Source organism: Erpetoichthys calabaricus, chromosome 8 (assembly GCF_900747795.2).
Source record: "Erpetoichthys calabaricus chromosome 8, fErpCal1.3, whole genome shotgun sequence".
NCBI lineage: Eukaryota > Metazoa > Chordata > Cladistia > Polypteriformes > Polypteridae > Erpetoichthys > Erpetoichthys calabaricus.
The window spans coordinates 179,337,779-179,351,428 of NC_041401.2; positions in this window are offsets into that span (position 1 = coordinate 179,337,779).

Consider the following 13,650-nt stretch of genomic DNA (forward strand, 5'->3'; position numbering starts at 1 on the left):
ATCACTTTTATGACAACCATACAATTTTACAGGTTATCATAAAATTACAAAGTTAGAACATTCTGAAAACCAGAAGGCTTCACCAATCACTCTTCATATTGTCAATAACATGTCATTGCTATCACTACAGTATATAGTGTAAATTCTATCTGTGTGAGCTTTAAATGCACAAAATATTTACAGTTTTTAATTTTCTGATAAGCACAATGCAAATGCATCCCACAGCATTTAACCATATTAATTTCTTATATAGTGCTTTATAAGAATAAATTAGAAAATATTTCATAAATGTCAATTCATATTTTCTACCTTCAAAAGTGAACAACAAACCACTTCATAAATTCAGTACATTTTGCAGCCATATTGTTGCTTCCATTTTTAATACCAACTAAAATTAACTTCAAATGCATAGTATAAAATGTTACTCTATATTCTTTTTCTGAATATGCTTATTCCATGGCAGGATTGTGTTATAGCAGAGTCTATCCTGGTAATATTAAAAACAAAACAGTGACCAATTGTTTAATTAGTATTTTTCTTCTCTTATTTTGTATTCATAAATATGCACTAAAATATTTACATGTAAACAAAATTCAGAAATGTGTATTTTTGCCTGATCTGTAAAAGTTAAATTTGTTTTACTAATTCACCTTTTACTGTGGGGTTGACTCCCATAATTGTATCCAAATACTGACAATTAATGATGAGCAATACAGACATGTGTGCAAATGACACTGAATACTAAAGCGAAGTTTCTGCCTTTGTGAGCCTATTAGTATGAAAAGAATTAAATGACCAGACCATGAAAACAGCAAAAGCTTAAAAAGTAAGAAAAAGAACAATAATTAAAGTCACATACACAAATGCTTGCTAGGTTCCCCTAAATATTTAGAATTTTTTTTTTTTATTTCTTTGCAAATGATAAAAATAAATCATATTTACCTTACACAATACTGTTTAACTGTAATATTGCACTTGTAATAAATGTTCTATTATGTTTTACTGCTTATATCAGTAAAATGTATGCTATTATTGATAGATCACTTTAAGTAGTTGAACATACTGTATTCAGTTAATTGAGAATATGAATGGTCCTTAGGTTTGAGTAAATCAAAGCATTTTGCAGCTACACAACAACACAAAATTGGACTACAGTAAGTTTATGTGTAAAACTGAAACAAAACATTTCTTACAAATGAATTATACTAGTTATGTGGAACCTGCTGACATAACTAGATTAATTCCAACATTTTATTTTTCTCATTGTATAGATGTACATGTGGTTTGGTGTTAGTAATTATGTTTTCTCTTTCCATTATTAGTAGCCACATATAGTTCAACATATTTGGTGAAGTTCTTATAGTAATATGGTAGCATAATTATACAATGTTCATTGTTCATAAATAATGAATGCACTTCTGAAATTCTGTGATGTACAAGACAAGTGTGGCAACTGGAAATTGAGTTTATTCAGTAAAATCATTCTACAACATTGTGTTCATTCTGCCTTTAACTTAAAAATAATGCAGCATAAGACAAAAGTATTTATGCTTAGCATTTACATTATAGCAATGAGCTTTGATGTGAACTCTCGCTTTTAAAGTCAGTTTGATATTTCATTTAATTAGATTGGAATCCCTTTATTTGCTCTTTCATTTTGTTAAGATTAATTGTATAATATTAGAGAGGGAAAAGTGTTTTTTCTGATAACCTGACATAATCAGCAATAATAGACAAATGTTTTGCCCAGGTTATCAGCATTATAATGTCCTTGATATTACTTCCACATTTTCAGTGAAAATTTAAAAAAACATTCAGAAATAAAAGTAGGCACTAATTTGTGTCCGGGAATTAAACTGTAACAAATCCTGTCCTGTATAATACCCCTGTAAAGTGCCACTCAAGACTGTGGAAATGGCAATGGAATTCAGGAGCCCCCCCACCCCAATATTATCTCTCCTTTCCGCACTTCACAATAATGTGTCAATTATGGAATCCTTCACATTTTGGGGATATATAATCACCCAGGACTTAACATAGAAGAGCAAATTAGACTAAAAATAAAAAAGGCACAGCAGTGAATGCACTTTCTGCAACAGCTGAGGGAGTTCCATCTACCACAGGTGCTGCTGATTCAGATCCACACAGCAATCACAGAGTCTTCTCTAAGCTCATCCATTACAGTGTGGTTTGGATCAGCAACTAAACATGACAAGTACAGAATACCAAGTATAGTCGGGTCTACCGAAAAGATTGCCGGCATCAGTCTTCCCACCTTACAGGTCCTGTATTCTTCCTGAGTCATGAAGTGGGCAGGGAAAATCACTACAGACCCCTGACATTTAGGCCACAACCTCTCTGAACTTCTCCCATCTGCCAGATTTTATAGACAAATGCCATGCCAAAAGAAACAGATATATGAACAGTTTCTTTCCACAGGCCATCAAGCTCGTAAATAGTTAATTCAGCTGTCTTTGCTGGATCTTAACACCCATACTCAATATCTTGCTATATTATTACATATATCTAATGCATAATCCAGTATTTATTTCAGTATCTCCTGCACTGCCGTGCACTTTGTATGCATATTTACATTCTTTGTCTTATATGTATCTCAGGTGTATGATTACCTCTTGTGTGTATGTCTGTCATGTAACTATACTTAAAAAATCATAAAAAATAAAAAAATCCGGCGTCAAATTCCTTGTATGCGAGCATACTTATCTAATAAATGTGATGCTAATTCTGATTCAGATTTTCCCCTTTGTGAGGCCCTGTCCTCCAAAAGGCCTGTGCACTAATCTAGTAACAAGTGCCCCAGTTACCAGCACTGACTTCTAATTGGCCAAGCCGTCAATTTCATAGGTAGGGTGGAGTTAGTGGGTTTCACGAATTCTTCTTTCTAGCATTCTTTAACGAATTGATCATACACCATTTCCCTAACATAATATAAAAGTTTGCCTTGCCTTAACTCTGTGAATAAAAACAAGCCAGCGGTCCTTTCGCTTAGAACAGGCAGGGGGCGGGTTCCACGTCTCGCTTCCCCACCCCTAACGAGCAAGTCCACTGCCGCAGCGGAATGCAAGTTAGTGCGCAAGCGCTAGAATGCGGCAGAGTCCGAGCCCGCAGGGGCGTGTATGCGCGTGCGTGTGCCCGCCCACCTTCCTGCGGCTCGAGAGACGGGGACAGGCTCTCGGCTAGCTCGGCAGAAACTTCTGGAAAAGCAGCTCAGAGGGGACAAACTTTCAGTCACTGAGGAAACAAAACATACAAAATAACAGGAAAATTACTTGGAGTTATCCGTTCTACCCACGAATACAAATCCTGCTGGTTAAAATTAATCTTGAAGGGAGTAATAAAATTAAAATACTTTTTTGTGGAATTATGGGGGAACGAACCATGTCTGCCTGGCTTAAACGGAGCTTCAGACTCGCTTAATTCTGTAATCTTATACGAGAATAAAAATCCACTCATTTACACGAGTTTGGGCGTGGTCTGGTTTTGGATATTATTGCATTTCCAACTTCATCTTTTATTCCCTTTCCTTTGTTTTCTGGAACCCATCTGGAAGGAATTAATGAAAACAATGGATCTATTGTTTAACCCTGTTGCACAACTCGATTGAGTTTTCATACTAAAACACGAGAAAGATGTAGATTTTTCTTAAGGGCAACAAAGCAAACAAAATACCCCGGGAAATAACAGGATGTTATGTTCAAGCACAGTGTTAACGTACCGTTCTAGCGGGGGCATGGCATGTACTTTCTTTTAACATGCAATAAGTTATTTTTTTTTTTTTTTAAGTGACCAGTCTGTAGAAGGAAAGTATGAAGAAAACGAGGTAATATATCTGGTATTTTATATTATGAAGAAATAGATTATGGTAGAATGTCTAATGGAGTTCGAGCCTTTGTGTCTGTGTGTCCCTTTCCCGTGCGGGCGCCATTTTATGTTTTCTGGAATGTTCGAAAGACAAGAGTCCGCCATTTTGTATTGCGACGAGCTCTCGGCAGAGCTAACCGCGCCTAGGACGGACGAGTACATGACTGGAAACAAATTTGGTTTGTTGTGTGGATCCAGGGCAACTAAAAATAGAATGTGGTATTATCCTCCATAGTATAATTAGAGATTGACCTTTCTGTGTGTGTAAGAGGGAGAGAGAGAATGAGAAGGCCTTGGTAAGTTAACCCCCTGTTTTCAGGAGAAGAAACCTTTGATACTCAAACTAATTTGATTTACCAGTTGTGAGCATTTTTCCCCTTTTTTATAATATACCAGTGCCATTTATTAATTTAATCATTTTGAATGTTAACAACAGGAAGCACCCAAAAGCACAGCACTTAATAGTGGAGACCTTTCTGTTTCATGGGTGGGGATGGGGATTTTTTTGCTTATACTGTATAAGCCATTCGGCACCGTAAGGTGCTTTAAAGAACAAAGGATATTGCGCTGCAATTTGAAACTGAAGAGTAGGCCAGAAACTGGAAGAATGCACCACGGAGAAGCATGGAAAAGACATCACATGTGGGGGCAGTTGTAATCTTATATGTCACAATTAATGGGACTTTGAACGGGCCAGTGGGAGAGGGTTCAAAAGAGTGGGTGCTATAAGAGGTATGTCCTTACCAGGACTTGTGTAGCGAGGCAACTGGAATGTCCAGAAGTCTGATGTCAAAGGACTTTTTGTTGTTTCACAGGTTCATGTGATGCAGGCCTCATAATGAGGTATCAAGGGCGGTATTTGTTTCCATCTTTTTTTTTTTTTAATTTAATCACAGGTTTGTGGATAATTCTGTATCTGACAGGAAGCCAAAGAAGATGTACCACCTGGTTTGTAATGTGATCCCAAAAGGGACAGCTGTTTACTGGTGACATTCATATAATTTAATGTACTTGGGGTGGGTGGGTATGTAATTAAAATGAAACATTCACATCAGAATATGAAAACAAGATATTGATGGTGCTCAAAAACAAGTCATTTGTATATGATGTCTCATTTTACTCCACAAAACCTTTTGCAGACACCCTTCACTGTTGCAGTCTGAGTGTATTGAAAATGCATTGAGTGTATCCATGTAGCACGTTTAATTTTAGGAACAGATGGGTAAGCTGAAGCCATAGTGCAAATTGAAGATGGGGGCGGAAGGTCAGCAGTTTGTCAGACGAGCCTTCAGTTTCGATTTGAAATGGAGCCTTTCAAATTATACCTAAAGTGCACAAAATGAAATGAAACCAAGAGGTAGTAGTAGAAAAAAAAAAACGAAAAGAATGCGGAAGTTGCTGATTTACACAAAAGCCCTGTTTTAACAAAGAGATCTATTGTCCCCAACATGGAAGTACAAACAGTTTTTATCAAAATTTGGAAGATCTCTCCTAAGTGCAGCTTTTATTTTGGTATTGTGTTTAAATGTTTATGGCTATATTTTCTTTACAATGCACCTGGCCCTCCTTGCATTGTTTGGAATTTATCCTGTCTGATTAAAGGTTGTTTGAGTCACATTTCTTCTTTGATAAGATTAGATAAACTTTACTAATCCCAGAGGGAATGTTAGAAGCATATAGTAACAGAAGGGTACAAAACAAAGGTACAGGCTCACAGGACAAATAATACAATCAATCAATGGATAGGCAAATCAATAAATAAATTTATACTGTGTATATATTACTTGGAACTGCTGAGCCACAAGTTTATGGATGGACATCCACACATTACGTTAAGTCTTAAAAGTGTGAGGACAATTTCCTCTTAGTGTAAAATAAACATGATGGTTCTTAACTGTGTTTTTTGTGACTCTTGCAACCCTGAGAAAGCTGGTGTCAGTAGGCACATACTCCTAGTGAAAAACATAAAAAATGATGAAACAGCATTGATCAGAGAGTGATTCCACTGCACTAAATAGACATTTCATCAACAGCTGGCCAACAAAGACTCCCAAGTTAAAGGGGTATGTGTTATACATACATTATATAGTTTTCTTTTGTAAAAAAATATTTTCTTTGTTCTCAATAATATTTCTATTGGAAAACATTCCAGCGGGAGCACATCTGCCTCATAGTTTCAGAGTCTTGGATTTAAATATCTGTTTGGACACTTAACTGTGTGAAGTCTGCACACATTTTTAATGTCTTTGGGTTATAATTCATGTACCCCAGTTTTCCATCCCCATTCAGTAGCGTGTTAGTATAAATGGCGGTATTAAATTGATCGTGTGTGGGTGTATAAATGAGTGTTCCCTGCAGTGGGCCCAGTCCAAGGTTAATTACCTCCTTACATTCATTTCTGCTCAAATAGGCACTTATACTGTTACCGTGAATTCATCTAATAGGGTTTCATAACAGATCCATGGATGTTCCATTAAGAAACGTACATGGATTGGTTCTAACCATATTAGAAGTGTTTTTATTGCAAATTCCCATTTTAGTTAACATATACACCTATTAATTCAATTAACAGAAATCAGTTATTTAAAAGAATACTATTTGAAGCATATTTTACACCAATAACTGTTGCCAGTATTCAGTTTTTATACATGGAAGAATGAATGGAAAGGCTACTAAATGAATAACATCGGTATTGTAATGCATGTGTTCGACATACATTATGATTATACTGATACCACCAAAAGTGATTTACAAGAGATGGACAAATCACAGTTGGTGGCCTGCGTTCCAAATTAAAAAATGCACATGTAGGTCAGGTTCATTTACTTGCCTAGGAGCACCTCCGGTACAAGTAGTGGGGGTTGAATCAGCAACTTTCTGGTTTGAAGTCCAGTTTTGTAGCATAATATTATGTTATGCTTTCTACTGGTCAACTGCATACAGTTTGTAACAAACATTTGTTTGTGAGCACAGTGATAAGCATTGCAGTTTCACAGCTGGAGAAACTTGTTAAATACCCAACTCGGTTATTGTCCACATTTCTCCTTGTGCCCTTGTAGTTTTTTTCTTCTTTCTGGATACTCAAACATAAGCCTGCTGATTGGTGAACATGAGTGTGCATATTATATTACGGGATTGGCGCCAGCCTTCTTCGTGATGCTGCTGGGTACATTCCCAACTCTTGGAGGGTGAGGTTCAGAAAATGGATAATACAGTAGATATATGTATGTTTAGTTTATGAGGGTGTATACAGTTGTACATTTAGCAGCAGTAAAAATATAAACTCAGGCCAATGCTAAGAGAAAAAGAAAGGTAAAATGTTCACATTAATATTCAGATGCTGTTTTCAGAAAAAAACACCTTTTTAACTTTCTAAATACTCTGCATCAGTTATCTGTTGGAGATACTGAAAAGTACCTCTTCTAGCATTGCAGCTGTTACTGACTAAGGTATTTCAAATGTAAGTTATGTGGTTGTTGTGGACTAATTCAACCCCTAGGCCATTCAAAGAATCCTCGACAGAGTTTGTGTAAAGTTTATTCATTTAGCATTTATGGAGAATTAGGGTACATGAACATGCTGGTAGCAAGAAAACACACAGTGCAAATTATAATTAAAAGATGGAAAAAAACAGGCTATATAGGCATTAAATAAACATATTGTGTAGCAACTCACTTGTACATAGCAACATGATGTCACAATTAATAAACATTTCTAAGCCCAAAAAATAATAAAATAATAATATATTGGGTATTTAGCAGACCCATTATAATATCCATTGCCAGGGCACATTTAAAAATAAAAATGTTTGACTTAGTGGCTTATATTTCACATCACTAAATCCCATTACTTGATGAGGTATCCATATATAATCTTGACATCTTAAAATTAAGTCACTTTATAACATTTTCTGCCGGTTTCAAATAGGCTCATATTTTAGAAATAATAGAATTAAACTAGGGTGGCGCAGTGGGTAGCGCTGCTGCCTCGCAGTTGGGAGACCTGTGGACCTGGGTTCGCTTCCCGGGTCCTCCCTGCGTGGAGTTTGCATGTTCTCCCCGTGTCTGCGTGGGTTTCCTCCGGGCGCTCCGGTTTCCTCCCACAGTCCAAAGACATGCAGGTTAGGTGGATTGGCGATTCTAAATTGGCCCTAGTGTATGCTTGGTGTGTGGGTGTGTTTGTGTGTGTCCTGCGGTGGGTTGGCACCCTGCCCGGGATTGGTTCCTGCCTTGTGCCCTGTGTTGGCTGGGATTGGCTCCAGCAGACCCCCGTGACCCTGTGTTCGGATTCAGCGGGTTGGAAAATGGATGGATGGATGGATAGAATTAAACTAATTAAAAACATCATGTCTGTAGGAACTGTCAGTCACATCTCCATTTGTTTGTTTGTCTTTGGAATGATGGTATCCTCATTAGACTGTCGGTGAATACTTGTTTATCTTTTATATTCCTGCTTTCTGGAAGTCTCTCCATAGGAACTTCTGTCATGTTCTATCAGTATTTCCTAAAATTGCATGCCCAAGAGCACATCATTTCGATATTTTTTTGTGAAAATTTATTCCTTTTTAAAAAATTTTGACACTTAACTACCCACTGCATTGGTGCCGATTGTAATGCATTATTAATCAACATTTACTGTTAATTCTTCTCCTGTGAAAATTCTTAATTGCTAACCTATTGTAGGCTCTTTATACTGTTTTAATTTCCTGTGATATTTAGTACTCATTTGAATTAAGTTGCATTGCACTTACCTGCATTAAATTGGTGTCATCATTGTTCTTGATGTTGCTGGGGTAGACTGTATCTCCCGCAAATGGGTATTGACCTAAGCATGCAAGGAACATTTCTCTTTTTTGCTTTGAGTTAGTTTTGTGTGTCCTCTGGAATGCTTTATAATAGTACATTCTATAATATACAGTATAATGTAAAATAAATATAAGTTGGTAGTTGGTTTCCGTTGTGTAGGTGGAGGTCAATGAAATTTGTTCCGCCTTGTGGAAAAATAAAGGTTGTGTGTGTAGGTGACACTTAATTAAATGCATTCATATGCCCTTTTCAGTGAAGAGGCTCAGAGTGCACACATATTTTGGGTTCATTAAGCTCAGCGCCGTTGATGAGCAACAAAGGATCAGCTTTGTTCAGTTTAACTAAAGTCTGAGTATAACGAATTAATTTCCATCTCCGTTGTCCCTTTATGCATTTCTCATTGTACAACTGCTTGTGACAGTTTACTCTTTTATTTAAAATATATGCTGCAGATTGCCTTTTCAGTTTAGGGACAAGATAGGCACTGTAGGAAGGCTGAGATCACAAGCTAAAATAAAAGCCAGGCAGGTGCTGGCAAGATAATAGGAGAGTGTGGTAGACTGCATCAACAAGCGATGTAACTCATAAAGGAAAGATCAAGTATATTTTTAAAAATCATACTGAATAATTTCTAGAATTTAACATAGTACGATTTTTTCCAGATTTCTAAAACATCAGCTCTCCCATTTTAGGTGTATTTTGCAGAGATATACAGTATGTGCAGCAGTGGAATTTAGTTTAGTTGTAACACTTTGGGCAAGACGTCAGACTCGCCCTATTATGTTTTAAAGCAAAAATGTAAAGTGAAGAAATTGATTAATAATAAATAGAATATACCATATTTAGTTTAAATATATTGACAGTTTGTACTGACAGACATTTTTTTGCTTTTGTGAATTTCAGAGGTTATTTTATAAGGTTGTATTTTAGTCTTTTTTCTTTACTTTTTCTTTTCTTTTTTTTTGCAAAGAATATAGTTGATGGGCCAAACTGAAAATTTCTCAAAAATATGCAGATTCTTATTGCTGTTGTTGATAATAATAGAAATGATAAATCATTTTTTAATATGATTAGATATCAGTCAATTCAGCCATATGTTATTAAATTTGCTGATTCCTGGTGACTGTAGTCCTCCTTGGTTGCAACAGGTGTAGGACAGGAAAAACCCTGGTCATAGTCACGTATACATGTTTACACTCAGTCATGCAGAGCCAGTTTAGAGTTGCCAGTTCACGTATCACATATTTGTTTGAGGAAACTGGAGTACCCAGAGTAAAATCTATGCAAACACAGGGAGAATTTGCAAACGGCACACAGTGGCCACGTTATACTTTGAACCTAGGAGTGGGAATGTTAAAACAGTGCATCACTGTTCCCTCTATAATGTATGTTGTGAAGCAATGTTGACCTTCTAGTAGTAGTTAATGATCTTGATTGCAAAATAACTTACAAAGCAGTAGAGTGGTAGTATTCTGGCTTAATTCCCAAAAGACCTTGATCAATGCTGGTTTTAATTACAATGAATCTCTTAATCACAAGTTGACCACTGCTTAAAATCAAACATTTCCCTTATTTACCACTCACTTTCTTGTGGTTATGCTTATTGTTGCATTTAGCACAGGTATTTGGACTCTTTTTTGAAATTTGAGCCTTTAAAATAGTGTTAGACCTTTTTTTTTATCTTTATTAAGAAGACCATGTAACCAACAGAAATGTAGTGAAAAAATAATTTTAAAATCTTTCAATGCTTTCAGTGTACACACCTTTTTAACTGATACTTTGTGAAACACATTTTGCTTTTAACATTGTTTTTTTAGGTCTCTTATCAACTTAGCATTCCTAGGTTTTGCAGCAATATCACACTTAAAGGAGATGAGATATGGACATTTGACACATTAGCCAACCAATTTGTCTATAGATTGCCGTCTGATCTTGACTTGGCCTTTAATAAGACATTGATTATCTTTTTTTAAGAAATTTCTTACTTGAACGCATGGGACGGCAGGTTTTGTGCCAAAATATCTTGATATCTTCCCCTTTTTTCTAACCCTGATGTCAGTGATAAAGGCCACCACAATGGTGCCATCATCACCATACTAGACAGAAGGTGCTGTTTTTTTTAGTTGACAAACTGTATGGGATTTGCACTAAAATTTTCTTATGGAGTTAACACCAAAAAGTTCTACCTTGGCATTGAGACATTTTCCCACATGGTTTTAGATGACTTAATGTGTTATTCTGTAAAATATATATGGCAGTGGACTTCCTTGTTTTTGAGAAAGTATTCCTATTGTTGCTTTACACACGTCTTAGACTGGCAGAGAATACACAGGATGTTTGTAGTAATGCAGAGAGTGGTCAAGTTCTCCTAGGAATTCCCGCAGATCCTTTAACGTTCTCATCAGCTTCCCTGATGAGTTTTTTTTTCCTTTTCCTTGTCATCACTTTTGTAAGGATGTCCACATTATTGCAGTGCTCTGTTGGTGCCATATTTTGTTATCATTATTGTCATAGCGTTTTATGATAAGTACTCTTTCGTGTATACCTTTGATCAATAAGATCACTTATCTCTAAACCGTGAAACCAGGAAATCAACAAGGGGCTACTGATTTTATTTAAAGCTAGTCAAAATTGCTTAAAATGATGTCAGTTGAAGGTAAATTAGCTTTGGATATGATTCAGAATGTGGTTATTTAACTGTGAACACAGTTGAAATTCACTTTTTTACATACACATTTTATTTATGTGTCCTAAAAAGATCTGCCGTATTTCACTTAAATATTGTTCACTACAAAATTTTTAAAGGTGTAAAATGTGCAACCTGATTTGTTCTGATTTAAGTTTTTAAAACAACAAAAGCAATCTTCAATAAGGGTAATATCCATTGTATAACATTTGCAATACTGAGTATTCAAATGAAATTATTTTTTTTTTTCTTCACAGAGGGCTGGTTTAGAGTACTGCTTAGTTTGTGGAAGGGAAAGTAATACAATTAGCAGTTAAATGAATAGTAAATATGTTAAACAAGGGGGCTCCGCCCCCTGCTCGCTTCGCTCGCCTACCCCCGGTGTTGGGTATCCTGAAATACATTAGTCGACCCAAGCAGCACATTATTCCTAACTTCACTCCGCAGTAGTGCCACTCACAATGTGGCGGTGACGCCTGTGCCTTCATTCTGCAGTAGTGCCACTCACAATATGGCGCTGACGCCTGCGCCTTCCGTACTTTATGGACCGTACTTTTCCGTAGCCTCTTCCGTTTGAATCTGGGCTGCAGCGCAGAGTCCTCTTTTTTGTGTGGCTGTCGGTAGTTGTTAGCCATGGGCGCGTTGTTGCTTCATTTCTCATTCACGTCAGTTGAGTTCTTTCGTTTTTGGGCCGTGACTCCTTCGTGTGCGGTGGATACAACTTCACGTACGGTTTATGAGATGCGCGCTGTACGCGCCTGCGCAGTACGTCTCATGGTCCCTGCGTCCATGCCATCCAGTTTACCATTCTCGGTTAGTAATATGGATATTGCAGATGCGGTATGACATGCCACAACCCAGGTAGAAACAGAGCAAAGGAAAAAAAAACAATTGTAATGATGGGTATTTTAGAGAAAATAAATCTGTAGTGGCCATCATAGAAAAGTAACTATTGGCAGATCTAGGTCACCTAGCCTCCAAGGCGCCTTTAGAGACTGTCCAATTTGGTGCTTAAGATGGAGTTGGCAATGTGAGTAAATAATCTAATCTGAAAGTTGGTCAGATGCTGCATTCAGTCAGTTAGGCTACTACTCTCATTTAAAGTGAAGTCTTCTTCACTGCCTGTGGAGGCCATATAGTCACAATAGTAGAAGTGACATTTGGACCTCCCAGCAGCCCTAGAAGAAGCTTAAATGAAATGGTAAATAGATGGCGCAGGCATAGTGCAAAGTAACAAGATACAGCAGCCTGTAAAAAAAACTGTTTCACATCAGCTTCATTGCATCATTTACCATGCAATGCCATTCTAGCTTAATGTGGCTTGATTTTTCACAAACTAAAGCGGACAGTACAAATGGAAAAATTTAATGAGTATGGTAACAATGTGTTTTTATGATTATTTAACCACTACCTAAATAAGGCACATTGTAAGCTATACCAAAGTGTTTCAGCTAACATTTAAGTAAAATCAGTTACAAGGATGCATTGTAGGATATTTGCCAATAAATCTCTATCAGGTTGGTTCTAGTGTAGAGTCTGCATGTGTTTTTTTTACACATCTGCAAAATGCTTCTTCAGCAATGCTAAATTGGTTCTGTATGTTTTAGGTGTGGTTAAGCTTCATGTTAAACTAACATCCTACCCAGGGTTGGTTCTAGCCTCCAGCTCCCTGCAACCGTAAATTGTGGTTAAGCTGGTTTGAAAATGGATGTTTGGGTTTTACAGAAGTTCATTAGGGATCCAGCATAGAGTTTATTGAATAAAACATCATAAGGACAGCTCATGTTTTAATAGTTTTTGTAAGAAAATACAACACATTCAGCAGCAGCATTTTAAATTTGCTTCAGTCTTACTGAAACTGACACTTAAATGGAGCATTCAGTAAAAGGTAACAACTGTGTTGTGCTTTAGATCTGCAGTACATAAAAATAAGTCTCTGTTGCTGAGTCACTTTCAGATACTAAATAAAATTACTTTTGTTTTGGAGAGGCATGGCATTGTAAGCTAATCTGCACGTATCAGACCTTGCCAATCCTGATAAGTATTTTAGGCAAACTGGATCTAGAAAATTAATGGATAGGATAGAAATTATATGCAATTACCGGTAAATTCTATTTCTATGAAGAAACAAAAGTAATACTTCAGAAGTGTTTTTTTTTTTTCATCTTTTCATTGTCATCGTTTGGATCACTTGTGATAAAAACAGAGGCACAAAGATCACAGTCGCCCCAATTAAAACATTTACTCTGTGCTTCCCTGCAAGTTGGAGTTTATAAA